Source organism: Bombina bombina, chromosome 4 (assembly GCF_027579735.1).
Source record: "Bombina bombina isolate aBomBom1 chromosome 4, aBomBom1.pri, whole genome shotgun sequence".
In the NCBI taxonomy this organism is placed as follows: domain Eukaryota; kingdom Metazoa; phylum Chordata; class Amphibia; order Anura; family Bombinatoridae; genus Bombina; species Bombina bombina.
Genome location: NC_069502.1, coordinates 565973061 through 565989030, shown reverse-complemented (window position 1 = coordinate 565989030; position 15970 = coordinate 565973061). Strand labels below are relative to the sequence as shown.

General features: G+C 38.4%; 1 long non-coding RNA gene and 1 other non-coding gene across 2 annotated transcripts in view; one reads left to right on the top strand and one right to left on the bottom strand.

Annotated features, from left to right (window-relative positions):
• Positions 1–14287, bottom strand: part of LOC128656565 (uncharacterized) — a 327667-nt gene extending 313380 nt beyond the window's left edge. Inside the window, exon 1 of the long non-coding RNA XR_008402029.1 lies at positions 14235–14287. This is a non-coding gene — a long non-coding RNA (uncharacterized LOC128656565). The remainder of the gene's footprint in view (positions 1–14234) is intronic.
• LOC128658568 (U5 spliceosomal RNA) lies at positions 11447–11565 on the top strand. The gene has a single exon (XR_008402245.1). It is a non-coding gene; the product is annotated as a U5 spliceosomal RNA (small nuclear RNA).
• Positions 14288–15970: the final 1683 nt, after the last annotated feature.

Here is a 15970-nt window from a genome sequence, read left to right as displayed (position 1 = left end):
AGTGTATAGCGCTGCTGTATGTATATCACAGTGTTTAGTCAGTCCTGTGTGTATCAGCCAGTGTTTAGCTCTGCTGTATGTATATCACAGTGTTTAGTCAGTCCTGTGTGTATCAGCCAGTGTATATCATCACTGTTTCGCACTATGTAGCCAGTCCTGCGTATATCAGGATAGAGGATAGTGCGGTTGTACAAATTGTGCACAGTCAGTATTTTGTGTCAGTGTACTTTGCTGTAGGAAGATATATTAAGTCACACTATGAAGCAAATTGACAGTGTGATTTGGAAAACAGGCCTCAAATACTAAGGATCTGTAAATAGAAATACAAAATCATAGTGTGCAGAAATTGTCTTATGCAATGATCCAGGGTCATAAATCTGCAGCAAGTTTCCATAGGCATTTTTATTACATTATGTGGTTATGTACATTAAAGGGGCATAAAACCCAATTTCTTTTCTTTCATGATTCAGATAAAGCTGCAATTTTAAACATCTCCAATTTTACTTTTATCTAATTTGCATCATTCTCTCTGTATCCTTTCCTGAAACAGCAATAATGCACTACTGAGACCTGGCTAAACACATTGGGTAAAAGACATCTATGTACAGCCACCAATCAGCAGCTAGCTCCCAGTAGTGCATTGCTGCTCCTGGACCTATCTAGGTGTGTGTTTTTCAACAAAGGATACCAAGTGAGCAAAGCAATTAGATAAAAGAAGTAAATTGGAAATTTGTTTAAATTGCTTGCTTTATCTGAAGCATGAAAGTTACATTTTGAGGTTATTGCCCCTATAAATGTCCTGCATTTAAAGACAGCAACTTACTTAAAGGGACAGTCAAGTTCAAAAAAAACTTTCAGGTTTCAAATAGGGCACGTAATTTTAAACAAACTTTCCAAATTACTTTTATCACCAATTTTGCTTTGTTCTCTTGGTATTCTTAGTTGAAAGTTAAACCTAGGAGGTTCATATGCTAATTTCTTAGACATTGAAGGCCGCCTCTAATCTAAATGCATTTTGACAGTTTTTCACCACTAGAGGACGTTAGGTTCATGTGTTTTATATAGAAAACATTGAGCTCATGCATGTGAATTTACAGAGGAGTGAGCACTGATTGGCTAAAATGCAAGTGTCAAAAGAACTGAAATAAGGGGGTAGTCTGCAGAGGATAAGATACAAGGTAATTACAGAGGTAAAATGTGTATTATTATAACTGTGTTGGTTATGCAAAACTGGGGAATAAGTAATTAAGGGATTATCTATTTTTTAAAACAACAAAACGTCTGGTGTTGACCGTCCCTTTAAAAGGGACAGTCAACTCCAAACTTTTTATTGTTTAAAAAGATAGATAATCCCTTTATAACCAGTTTTGCATAACCAACAAGGTTATATTAATATAGTTTCTTTCATGTAATTAGCAAGAGTCCATGAGCTAGTGACGTATGGGATATACATTCCTACCAGGAGGGGCAAAGTTTCCCAAACCTCAAAATGCCTATAAATACACCCCTCACCACACCCACAAATCAGTTTTTACAAACTTTGCCTCCTGTGGAGGTGGTGAAGTAAGTTTGTGCTAGATTCTACGTTGATATGCGCTTCGCAGCAGGCTGGAGCCCGGTTTTCCTCTCAGCGTGCAGTGAATGTCAGAGGGATGTGAAGAGAGTATTGCCTATTTGAATTCAATGATCTCCTTCTACGGGGTCTATTTCATAGGTTCTCTGTTATCGGTTGTAGAGATTCATCTCTTACCTCCCTTTTCAGATCGACGATATACTCTTATATATACCATTACCTCTACTGATTCTCGTTTCAGTACTGGTTTGGCTTTCTACTACACGTAGATGAGTGTCCTGGGGTAAGTAAGTCTTATTTTCTGTGACACTCTAAGCCAGAGCTTTCCAAACTTTTCATGTTGGTGACACACTTTTTAGACCTACATCATTTCGCGACACAGTAATTAATTCAGTTGTACTAGCAAAAAGGAGGTTAAACTAACTTGTTTTAAAATATACAGACACATACATAAATTATGTAATAATAATATGTATTTACAAGTAACAGTATGTATGTGCAAGAAGTAAAAAAAAGTTTAACGCCAATAGCTACTTACTATTTTAATGGGATGTATGAGATTGATGGGATGAACACAATTTCTGAATATTTGGTGGAATATTTGATAAAGACACTCGCATTTCATCATCAAGCATTTTTAAGCTTCCACTTCTTATTCATATATCAAGAGCAGGAAAACAATGCACTACTGGGAGCTAGCTGCAAAAAAAACCCTCTGACTTCAGCTCAGCGTTTAAGCTGCCGCCCTCAGACCTCCGTGAGCCCTACTGACTACTGCCCGCGCTGCAAACACACTGCTATCCCACTCACTGACTACACGTGCAGTCACAAGCCAATTAAGGAGACTACACGTGCAGTCAGGAGCCAATGTCCCGCCAAAGCCGCCAATGGGAATAGTTTCAGTTCCCACTGAGCTGCGCCAATTGGTTAAGAATCTGTGACCCACTAGGTATCAATCATGTGTCAACCATGTGATATGCGTAGCAGGCAGGCGGAAAGTCAGAAACCAAAAAAAAATGTTTTAAAAAAAATTAAATTTAAAAAAAATTGTGCTGAAGCAGGGACACACCTACACACTGCTGCCGACACACTAGTGTGTCCCGACACACAGTTTGGAAAGCACTGCTCTAAGCTATGGTTGGGCACTTTTATATAAAGTTCTAAATATATGTGTTTAAACATTTATTTGCCTTGATTCAGGATGTTCAACGTTCCTTATTTCAGACAGTCAGTTTCATATTTGGGATAATGCATATGAATTAATCAATTTTTTCTTACCTTAAAATTTGCCTTTTTTTCCTGTGGGCTGTTAGGCTCACGGGGGCTGAAAATGCTTCATTTTATTGTGTCATTCTTGGCGCGGACTTTCTTGGCGCAAAAATTTTCTTGTCATTTCCGGCATCATACGTGTCGCCGGAAGTTGCGTCATTTTTTTGATGTTTTTTGCGCCAAAAAATGTCGGCGTTTCCGGATGTGGCGCTAAAAAATTTGAGCGTCGTTGTTTCCACAATATTTAAGTCTCATTATTTATTGCTTCTGGTTGCTAGAAGCTTGTTCATTGGCATTTTTTTCCCATTCCTGAAACTGTTAAGGAATTTGATCAATTTTGCTTTATATGTTGTTTTTTCTATTACATATTGCAAGATGTCTCAGATTGACCCTGAATCAGAAGCCACTTCTGGAAAAACGCTTAACTGAGTTTCAGTTCTACCAAAGCTAAGTTCATTTATTTTAAATGTTATAAATGTTTATCTTTAGCTATGGTTTGTAATAAGTTATTATGATATACTTTTACATGCAGCATCCATTAGTGTTTATGCTTTATATATTTCCATTCTTACATCTTATGTACAAGAAATATTTAGAAGATTTATAAGAAATATTTTTCTGATTCTATTTTAAAGGCTTTGTCTGACTTCATGCCTTCTAATAAAATTTTTAGGTCTTTTTCACTTCTTTTTTAATTATTGAAGTTTCAAATGACCAACAACATACTGATTTATCCTTCTCTGATGATGTTTTTTCTCTTTCAGAAATTTTCTTCATCAGATATTGACACTAACAAATCTACTTTTTTATTATTTTTCTATTATTAAAGTAGATTTGTTCTTTGTTGAAAAGGTGTTGATTATTTTGGATATTAAGGTAACTAGTTCTTTAAGACTAGCTGACACTATTTCTGCCTATTTATTTCTTCTGTGTTTTCAGAGGTTTTTCTTTCCAATTCCCCATTCTAGGGAATGGAATAGGCTGAGAATTTTCTTTTATTCCTTCTTCAAAGGTTTTAAACTATATTCTTTGCCAGCAGTTAAATTCAATTTGGAGGGTTCTCCAATTTATTGGGGCTATCTCTACTTCTACTAATTATGCTATTGTTTCTATAGCAAAATAGTATTTATTTTCCTTTAGATAGTTGTATCTTATTTATGGAAAATTATTTAGTTTCAGGTACTTTTCTTGGTCCTGTAATTTATTTGGATATCGCAATTGCTTCATTTTTTCTGTTTACTTTAAGATCAAGTATCAGATTATGATTTATTTTAGCATTGTTAAGGGACAACATTTACTAGACTAGGTGCTGTTGCATTTGTCTTGTTATTTTGCATTTATTGATTATGCAAGTCCACTGTATTGACTGGTCCTTTAAACTGGACTATCATACTAATAATTTCATTTGTGTCTTCATTTTATTGAATATTTTCGCAAATGAGGGTTAATCTATGTTTTTAGCTATTTTAGCTAGAAGAATTTTGTGATTTTTTTAAAAAAAAAAAAAACACAAAAAAATCCATATTTCTTTTGTTCTAAGATAATCAATTATTTGTTTTATAATTGGATTCAATTCTTAACTGTTACTCTGGGCTTCAAGATTGAGTTCTAAGACTAAAACTTTAAGCTTATACTAGTTTGGTTGTTCTTATTAAGGAACAAATTCCTGAGTTCTTTCCCAAGTAACATGTTTTTAATTGGGGTTCGAAATCAGCTCCCTAATATTGCGATGTACATGCCGTATTCCAGCTTGGCTGGTAAGGGGCAGGTTAAGACTTCTTTGAAATTTATTTGGTTCTATTTTGTCCAAATTTCTTTGATTTTATTCCAGTAAGGCTAACACTTTCTTTAAGTGTGTTTCTGTCCTATATATTTTGGATACTGTTGAAGCATGGCTAGGCACCCATGGGGTACAAGCGCTGCTCAGACCTGGAATCTTCTGGGGTATTTCTTCCAGTTCCTTTTTTAGGAACCGGGTTTGGAGTTTTATTCAAACTATTTTGCCTTTTTATGGTCATTGATAGCATTATTTGTTTTCCTTAGATACAATAAATTCATATTTTCATTTTTCTGTTTTCATTCAGATTATTTTCTGAGGATGCGGAATCTCATATGATTCACTTGCAGGACATAGTTAGAGGATCTTTTTTTCGAAAGCTCTTGATTCCTCAAACAAGGGTCACCTTTTTTAGGTTTCCAAATAGTTTGTGTCACTGTCTTTGTCTCTATCAGACAAAGGGATAATTCTATTGGGTTCCGTCTGTTGGTACCTTTAGTCTCTATTATTTCCTTCAGTTGCTATATATGCACAGAAGTTTTAGGTCTTATGGCCTCAGCATTGGATTCAATTCCCTTTGCTCATTTTCACTATAAAGAACCTTTCCAGTATTTTATGAGTGTTGTTTCTTCTAGAACATGGTTGGAGGATCAATTTACCAAAAAGTTAATTGATTCCTCAGACAAGGGTAACCTTTTTAGGTTTCCTGATAGATTCAGTGTCATTGACTCTGTCTCTGACAGACAAGAGACGTCTGAAATTGGTTTCAGCTTGTCGAAACCTTCAGTCTCAATCTTTCCCTTCGGTAGCTTTATGCATGGAAATTCTAGGTCTTAGGACTGCTGCATTGGACGCGGTCCCCTTTGCTCGTTTTCACATGCGACTTCTTCAGCTCTGTATGCTGAACCAGTGGTGCAGGGATTATACAAAGATATCTCAATTAATATCTTTGAAACCGATTGTACGACACTCTCTGACGTGGTGGACAGACCACCATCGTTTAGTTCAGGGGGCTTCTTTTTGTTCTTCCAACCTGGACTGTGATTTCAACAGATGCAAGTCTGACAGGTTGGGGAGCTGTTTGGGGGTCTCTGACAGCACAATGGGTTTGGGAATCTCAGGAGGTGAGATTACCAATCAATATTTTGGAACTCCGTGCAATTTTCAGAGCTCTTCAGTCATGGCCTCTTCTAAAGAGAGAGTCGTTCATTTGTTTTCAGACAGACAATGTCACAACTGTGGCATATGTCAATCATCAAGGAGGGACTCACAGTCCTCTGGCTATGAAAGAAGTATCTCGAATTCTGGTATGGGCGGAATCCAGCTCCTGTCTAGTTTCCCAGGTAAAGACAATTGGGAAGCGGATTATCTCAGTCGCCAAACGTTACATCCGGGCGAATGGTCTCTTCATCCAGAGGTATTTCTTCAGATTGTTCAAATGTGGGGACTTCCAGAAATAGATCTGATGGCTTCTCATCTAAACAAGAAGCTTCCCAGGTATCTGTCCAGATCCAGGGATCCTCAGGCGGAGGCAGTGGATGCATTGTCACTTCCTTGGAAGTATCATCCTGCCTATATCTTTCCGCCTCTAGTTCTTCTTCAAAGATTCTAAGGAGTGCTCGTTTGTTCTGCTGGTGGCTCCAGCATGGCCTCACAGGTTTTGGCATGCGGTTCTTGTCCAGATGGCCACTTGCCAACCGTGGACTCTTCCGTTAAGACCAGACCTTCTATCACAAGGTCCTTTTTTTCCATCAGGATCTCAAATCCTTAAATTTGAAGGTATGGAGATTGAACGCTTGTTTCTCAGTCATAGAGGTTTCTCTGACTCTCTGATTAATACTATGTTACAGGCTCGTAAATCTGTATCTAGGAAGATATATTATCGAGTCTGGAAGATTTACATTTCTTGGTGTTTTTCTCATCATTTTTCTTGGCATTCTTTTAGAATTCCGAGAATTTTACAGTTTCTTCAGGATGGTTTGGATAAAGGTTTGTCTGCAAGTTCCTTGAAAGGACAAATCTCTGCTCTTTCTGTTCTTTTTCACAGAAAGATTGCTAGTCTTTCTGATATTCATTGTTTTGTACAAGCTTTGGTTCGTATAAAACCTGTTATTAAGTCAATTTCTCCTCCTTGAAGTTTGAATTTGGTTCTGGGGGCTCTTCAAGCTCCTCCGTTTGAACCTATGCATTCGCTGGACATTAAATTACTTTCTTGGAAAGTTTTGTTTCTTTTGGCCATCTCTTCTGCTAGAAGAGTTTCTGATTTCTCTGCTCTTTCATGTGAGTCTCCTTTTCTGATTTTTCATCAGGATAAGGCGGTGTTGCGAACGTCTTTTAATTTTTACCTAAGGTTGTGAATTCTGACAACATTAGTAGAGAAATTGTGGTTCCTTCATTGTGTCCTAATCCTAAGAATTCTAAGGGAAGATCGTTGCATTCTTTGGATGTAGTTAGAGCTTTGAAATATTATGTTGAAGCTACTAAAAATTTCCGAAAGACTTCTAGTCTATTTGTTATCTTTTCCGGTTCTAGGAAAGGTCAGAAGGCCTCTGCCATTTCTTTGGCGTCTTGGTTAAAGTCTTTGATTCATCATTCTTATGTCGAGTCGGGTAAAACTTCGCCTCAAAGGATTACAGCTCATTCTACTAGGTCAGTTTCTACTTCCTGAGCGTTTAGGAATGAAGCTTCGGTTGATCAGATTTGCAAAGCAGCAACTTGGTCTTTGCATACTTTTACTAAATTCTACCATTTTTGATGTGTTTTCTTCTTCTGAAGCAGTTTTTGGTAGAAAAGTACTTCAGGCAGCTGTTTCAGTTTGATTCTTCTGCTTATAATTTCAGTTTTTTTCATTATAAGATTTAAACTTTATTTTGGGTGTGGATTATTTTCAGCGGAATTGGCTGTCTTTATTTTATCCCTCCCTCTCTAGTGACTCTTGCGTGGAAGATCCACATCTTGGGTATTCATTATCCCATACGTCACTAGCTCATGGACTCTTGCTAATTACATGAAAGAAAACATAATTTATGTAAGAACTTACCTGATGAATTCATTTCTTTCATATTAGTAAGAGTCCATGAGGCCCACCCTTTTTTGTGGTGGTTATGATTTTTTTGTATAAAGCACAATTATTCCAATTCCTTATTTTTTATGCTTTCGCACTTTTGTCTTATCACCCCACTTCTTGGCTATGCGTTAAACTGACTTGTGGGTGTGGTGAGGGGTGTATTTATAGGCATTTTGAGGTTTGGGAAACTTTGCCCCTCCTGGTAGGAATGTATATCCCATACGTCACTAGCTCATGGACTCTTGCTAATATGAAAGAAATTAATTTATCAGGTAAGTTCTTACATAAATTATGTTTTTTACCTCAGTGACAACCTTGTATCCAAGACTCTTGACAGCCCACTTATCACATGGATATTAATTAATTTATTATCTATTGACTTGCATTTTAGCTAATTAGTGCTGTGTCCGCCACAACTCTACAGGAGAGAGCACAATGTTATCCATATGGCCCACATAGATTAGAAGTCTCTTGTTGTGAAAAGTAATAAAAATACATGTGATAAGAGGCTGCCTGTAGTGGCTTAGAAACAGGCAGAAATTTAGAGGTCTAAATGTTATAAGGTATATTAATATAAGAATGTTGATTGTGCAAAGCTAGGGAATGGGTAGTTAAGGTGTTATCTATCTTTTTAAACAATAACAATTTTGGTGTTGACTGTCCCTTTAAGTGGCAGCGTCTCAGCTGCGGGGGCGGAGCTGCCCGTCTCAGAGACACACACAGTCATAGCGTGCTGGCGCTGCAGGCAGTACAGAGTGACTACAGTACTACTGAGGCAAGACACAGTTAAAGCAGACTGCAGACAGTCCAGGCCGGGGAGAATCACAGGGTGACAGAGAGACACAGTGTCATAGCTCGCTGGCAATGCACAGGCCGGAGGGGCTCAGAATCTCAGGGGGACACAGTCCTAGTGCGCTAGCGCTGCCATTATTGTGCGGCATTACTCACCAGACACCAAAACCAGATATTTGGACATCCTAGCCTGACTCATTTAATCCCATACGAAGAGAGAATCGCGCTACATCTAATAGGCTTGTTATATGGCTATTTACCACCCGGAAGCAGCCTCTTTTAGACCAGTGTGCTTTTCACAGAGGAAAACTTTCCTGAAGTATATCAGTCTGATCCAGCCAAGTAAGGTCAGTCCAGCCCCAAAATACCAGGCAATTCTCTGAACAAGGAACATGACAACCCCAGACGATCGTTTCGGCCTCCTATGGGCCTCGTCAGTGAGGTGCAGCCACATTCCTCTAAGCACACGGGGCACATTTAATCCCAGACACCCAACTTAAAACCCAGACTTTTGTTATCTTTATTGCTAGTTTAAAAATTGCATTATATCAAAAAGTACCAAGCAAGGACACTGCACACTCCTGACTGTGGGTTGAAGAAACCACATCAAGTATTTGGGGGGTACAGATGTGACCTGATGAGTTTCCTGCTATCAGAGAAGAATTTAAGTCACACAGTATTTGCAGCATGAATTTTTCCTGTAACTCTGCAATTAGGAAGTGTTTTCCTGATATACCGGGAAAAAACTGAATTGGTGCAGACTCAGAATTCAAATTCTTATCTCCATATCTCTATAGGTTTTTATTGTTTTAATTTAAATATTATTTTATTGGTTAATACACAGGTACTAAACTCCTTTTTCTTTCCTATGGCATGGAGAGTCCACAACATCATTCTAATTACTAGTGGGATATTCACTCCTAGCCAGCAGGAAGAGGCAAAGAGCACCCCAGCAGAGCTGTTAAGTATCCCTTCCCTTACCCATAACCCCCAGGCATTCTCTTTGCCTTGATCACGGGAGGATGGCGAAGAAGGTGTCTGAAGATATTTTAATCCTTTAATGGGTACTTTTTCCCTTGCAAGCAAGGATTGTGGTCAAGCTGTGTCCATGTCAATCTCTTTAGTAAGAGTAATGGTGGCTTTTAGCAGTTAGAAATTAAGCAAAGGCAACCTCGCCATCTTCTAACATTCATGCTACCCCTCTGTGGAACACCAGAGTTGGTTACTCTGTTTTTTCCCTTTCTCTTCAGGTCCCTATCAGAACTGTTTCTGTTACACCAGAGATACAGTGCCTGCCCTAGAGTTGAATATGGTCTCTGTCAGGATGATGTTTTTTTCTGCCAAGCCTGGGGCTACTGAGAAAGCTGCAAGACCGGTAAGTCCCTGGATCCCTTATTCCCCCTATGGCTTGTGATCTAAGTGAGGGGTGACTTCTCACTAAGGTTGGGGGACTTTTACCTCTCTGATTTATCCCCTCAGTGGGTTTAGGCACTATGGAGTTCTTAAAATTGACCCCTATTCATTTTAGCTACAGTAAATCCCTTTTGGAAGGGTATCTGTGATTTTGGTTCCTGTTAAACTTGAATCTTGGCTGACAGAGTAAATCCATTTGTGAAGGGTATCTGTAAAATATTTATTTGAGGTTTATAGTTTTCCCCCACTGTTATTTGACTGATGTTCTGGTTCTTAGAGGGATAGCTCCTTTATTGCTGAACCGGAAAGGGGTTTTGTGAATGAAAGAGGGGGATCCCAAGCTCAGGCAAGACCTAGTCACTTATTTTGTTTATGACGCAGTTTTTTTGGTGCTTGTATATAGTACAGCGCTTGTGAAAGGGAACATTTGTACTGGCAGTGAATACTTGCGTGGATGTCCGCATTCACGGTTCACTACCTGAGGACTTGTTTTTCATTGGCGCTCGATTAAGAGGGACATTAGTGCACATGGCCACATTTGCAAGTCTCCCTTGGGTGCTTAGAGGGTCCTGGTGTTAATGGTCGCATCGCTGCTCTGAAAGGAGGCATGTGCATACCAGCAACTTCAGCGTGTTTCTCTTGTTTGGGAATGTTTCTCCGGTACTGGAGATAGACGGCTTCTTTGGCAATTGCACTGCACGCCAATTGTTTTGAGCCTATTATGTGCAAGTTAGGCTCCCATGCAGATTTTCACAGTTTGTTTTAGGGACGCCATATTTATTCGATGCGCACTTTCATATTCCCACCATGGCGCGCTGTTGCACTGAACCTAGCAGAGGTTTTGTTATCTCCGGAGCCTTTGTTTAATGTTGTCTTATCTTCTGGGCCCTGTAATGTTATGTGCTGTGTTTTTCTGACTATTATGTTCGCTGTCTCTAAGGTCAGCGTAGTCCATAATAGATGTATAATCATAGCAACCATACAGTCAGAGGTTTCCTCATTATGCTTATTTCACATATGCGGTAAATAAATGTTTTTATTCATGTGTGGAAGTGGTGAGATGGAATGGGTTAAAAAAAAATTCCATACACTTTCTGTTTTTGTCAGATTTTGTCTAGTATTGAGTTTTCCTGTCTTCTACTGCCATCTAGTTTCTATAAGGAAGGGTAATTATATGTAAACCTTTTCTGACCACTTGTGGATGGTAACAGATTTTTTCTACTACTCTAGTAGGTAGTACATTATGTGGGATTCCTGTGGAGTCTCTTTATTTTTTATGTATCAGATGTAATATAACATAATATTGTTTTTCTATGTTATCTACCTTGTACAGGGGCTCTTCTCCTTTATGTTGGAGCTCCATATTTTAAGTTTTTTCATATGAGGGAACCTGTACTAATATCCGTGATATGTATGCTATCCTATTTCATGTATAGGGGCTTATAGGTATCTCTATCAGATGGAGGTGATTTTTTTATAATGGTTTATTTCTTTATTTTATGTATAGGAATACAATGATAATTGCTATGTCTGTAACATGTATGCTTTGCCTCATATACTCTGGTTTCTCTTCAGATCGATTAAATCTTTTGCTTTTTTCTAAAGATTTACACGGAGAGAAACGACCATGAGTTTGTTTTTTTTGTTTTTAAAAAAGGTTTTTTATCTGACGTTGTCTTATAGACTCTCTTTTAATGTTTCCTATTTGAGGTCTTTTCTGACATTAGGGCCTCTAGGAATGTTCGTTCCCTTTGTAACTTCAATGGATCGATCTAGGATTTCATGGAGGTCCAGTCATCCTTGGTATAGGGGAACTCTCTCTATCCTAATCCTTCCTATATCTTTAGTCAGCATATAGGAGCTGCCCTCTATACAGTCTTGGTTACAGTAAAGAGCAGGTTTTTCTTCTTTCGAAAGTATTGCATACACAATGTCCCAGCTCCTTGGGCTGTGGAAGTCATTTCCCAGGGATACATGATAGGGTTCAAGTCCTGTTTCCCCAGGGGCAGATTTAGCTTGTCAAAGTTTTTTTCTGCATTCCAGGGGAAGAGAGAGAGTCCTTCTTTCTCTACGTAAAGGACCTATTTTCTCTAGGAGTGTTTTGTCCCAGTTCCTGTATCGGAACAGGTTCAGGGTTTTTATTCAAATCCTTTTGTGGTTCCCCAGATAGAGGGAATTTTCCGACCTATATTGAACCTCAAGTGTCTCAACAAATTCACTCAAGGTTCCGTCCTTCATAGCAGACTATTTTTTCCATCTTCCTTTGGTTCAGGAGGGTCGGTTCATGTCTATTATGGACCTGAAGGACGCGTGTTTCTTGTTCCCATATTCTGGGAACTTTTTCTATTTCTGCGGTTTTGCCTTTCTGGATTGACTTTCCAGTTTGCCTTGCTGCCGCCCATTGAATCTTCGAATCTTTACAAGATCTTGGGGATCCTTTTGGCAGTGGTCAGATCTAGGGAATTGCGGAGGCGCCATACCTGGATGACTCTTGGTTCAGGCATCATCTTTTCAGTTAACAAGATCTCATAATGAGATGTTTATTCTCGTTTCCACGGGCAGTGACTCTGCAGTAGAGTTCCTTGGTGCCAGACACTAGGGGGTGTTTTTAGGTACGATTATAGCTTCTTGGTCCATGAGGATTTTTCTGACGGAGGTTAGATAATCCCTTCCTTTTGCCTTTTTCTTCTATTTGTGACTCTGTATAGAAGTAATTGGCCTGATGGTTGCTTCCATGGACATTGTTCATTTGGCTTGGTTCCATTTGAGATTCCTACAGTTATACATGCTCAGACAATGGCACAAAGTCCCCTCTGACCTATCGCAGAGGATAGTTTTGGATCTCCTACCAAGAGACTATCTTGGTGGTTTTTGCAGGTCCTTCTGTCTCAGGGTACATGCTTCCTGGGACCAACCTGGGTGACTGTGACCACAGACGCCAGCCTTTCTGGCTGGGGAGCACTTGTGGTTCTTTAAAGGCTCAGGGTCTATGGACTTGTGAGGAGTCTTCTCCTACCATATCCATCCTAGAGTTACAAGCAATTTGTCATGTTTTGTCAGTCTGGCATCAACTAGCTTCAGTCCGGTTTATCCAATTTCAATTGGACAACATCAACTTGGTGGTGTACATCATCATCCAGTGAGGATCTAGGAGTTCATTAGCCATGTAGGAGGTAACTCGTATCTCCAGTGGGCGGAGGCTCACGATTGTCTAGTGGAGACTCTCCGCTTCGCTACTTTGTTCATTGGAGACTCACGATTGTCTACTTTCTGCCATCCACTTCCCAGGGGTGGCCTACTGGGAAGCGGTTTTTCTGAGCAGGCAGAATTTTCATCCTGGTGAGTGGATTTTCTGCCCAGAGGTTTTTCATAATGATACCCTCAGGTGGGGGGTTCCGGATTTGGATCTGGTGGCATCCATCTCATCTAAACGCCAAGCTTCCAAAGTACGTTTCAGGATTTAGAGCTACACAAGGCGCTCTAATAGATGCCCTGGCGGTGCCTTGGACTTAAACAGTCTTGTTCTCCCTCCCTTTCATTCTGTGTCTTCTAGCTTGGGTATTGGTTCCCACTAGTAATTAGAATGATTTTGTGGACTCTCCATGCTATAGGAAAAAAAACAAAATTTATGCTTACCTGATAAATTATTTTCTTTCCAGGCATGGAGAGTCCACGACCCGCCCTTGTCTATATTCAGACGTCAGTTTTTTTTGTACAAACATCAGGCACCTTTATACCCTTGTGTTATGTTCTTTTTCCGTTGCCTTTGGTCGAATGACTGGGGGTTATGGGTAAGGGAAGTGATACTTAACAGCTCTGCTGGGGTGCTCTTTGCCTTCTCCTGCTGGCCAGGAGTGAATATCCCACTAGTAATTAGAATGATTTCGTGGACTCTCCATGCCTGGACAGAAAATAATTTATCAGGTAAGCATACATTTTGTTATCCTTCATTATCTATAGAAGGCCATTACAACTTATATCACTTCTGTAGAGCAGCCATAAATTACTTATAAATGTAATGCCACTAGGCATTCTACCCCTAATACATTATGATCAGGTTGCTTTTATAAACAGTCACTAAGCATTCAAGGACACAGTGTTGATATCTATCCTATTTTACATATTGTATTTTGCGTTTTGAGTGCTGGTACTGGCACTTAATGTCCATACTGGGATTTAATAGGATTAGATAAGAGTTACTGGAAAGAGTTTTAGAAAGAATGGTTTGAGGGATATGCAACTTTAGTTTATACACTGCAAAAAACAAGGGACCTCAAACAATGAAAAGAGAGGAGGAAAGAGTAAAATTCTAACAAATGGGGACATAGTTGCTCCAGTTTTACCTGACTGTGCCTTTCCTGTACACCAACAGTTTATGCTTCAGGAAATGACAACTAAAGGGGAGACAGAAACAGAAAAAGAGATGGTGTTATTTCTATTTGTCTAAAACAGGAGCAAAGAAATCACAGACCTAAAAAGAGACTAAAGGAGATGTACAGCAATAGTATAGTACTGTAAAAATAAATATTAATAGTTGTGAGGTGGGGGGTTTATTTGCTTTTCTCAAAATCCTTTTACTCATTCATGTTAAAAAGATCATCAGTCCGTAAGCCTAACATGAAACATCAAATACACAGAACACTAAACAAACTAAATGATAAATAAGTAAATAAAGAAATATTTTATTACTGAGTGGATTGAAAAGCAAGGGCTACATTGTGTGATATGTATGGAGGACTATGTTTAGAACTTCCATGGGACTGCATATATTTTAGGCATGGGCATGATTTTGTATTCGGCATTTGTTTTACAAATATATAACCAGAGGAAACACCATTCACCTATTTTTTAGTGCCAAATTTATTTGTGTGAAAGTTCAACACACAAAGATCTGTGCAAATCCAGAACTCTGAATACAAAATTATGCCCAAGCCTAATATATACACTCATTTGTGTTAGTAGATTCACAGTTCTCACACAATTGCTTTTTTGTTCTTCCCTTTTGGATAAAGTGACCTGGAGGTAGTCTATAATCACTGTTAAGAATAAATATATAAATATTAAAAAAAAAACGGTTTAATGTAGTTTAGAAGCAAAACCACAGAAATATTTTAAAGGGACACTGAACCCAATTTTTTTCTTTTGTGATTCAGATAGAGCATGACATTTTAAGCAACTTTCTAATTTATTACTATTATCAAATTTTCTTCGTTCTCTTGCTATCTTTATTTGAAATGCAAAATGTAAGTTTAGATGCCGGACCATTTTTGGTGAACAACCTAGGTTGTCCTTGCTGATGTGCTGTCCACAGTTCTGAAAAAAAAAAAAGCGTAGATGCCTTCTTTTTCAAATAAAGATAGCAAGAGAATGAAGAAAAATGATAATAGGAGTAAATTAGAAAGTTGCTTAAAAGTGCATGTTCTATCTGAATCATGAAAGAAAAATGTGGGTTCAGTGTTCTTTTAAGCACTTAAAGGGACCGTTTACTGTAAAATTGTTTTTCCCTGAATGTGTTCCCCATGACTTGTTATACCAGCTGCAGCATATAAAATGTTTGAGAAATTGCTTATTTATGGTTATTTTTGCAATAGAAAAAGCTGGATTTGCTCTTTGAAACCACTGCCCTCCAAAACAGGCTTGGCTTGCTGACAGATCAGATCTTGTTATCTTATTACTCAAATACTTCCCTTTCTTATCTCTGTACAATACTTAGAAAGAACAATGGAAAATTAACATTTTAGAGCTTTTTCTCTTCTTCCTCCCACTGTTAGTGTAATTTCTTCTGCTGGCTATGTTTACGTAGTTTCTCAAGAGCCTATACCTAGCTATAGAACAATTCAGAATACTACAGGCTAAATCAGCTATTTCAAATGCCAATATAAAGGCCAAGAAGTTATTTGTAAACAATTTAATACACTCCAGCAGGTAAAATAGATCATAGGGAACAAATTAAAGGAGATCAAGCTGTTGGGTACTCTTTCCCTTTAATAAGATAGATAATAAATAAATATATAGATAGATAGAAGTTGGACTCAATTGGAGATTTACTAATTGAGAGAATATAGAAGATAACTTGAAA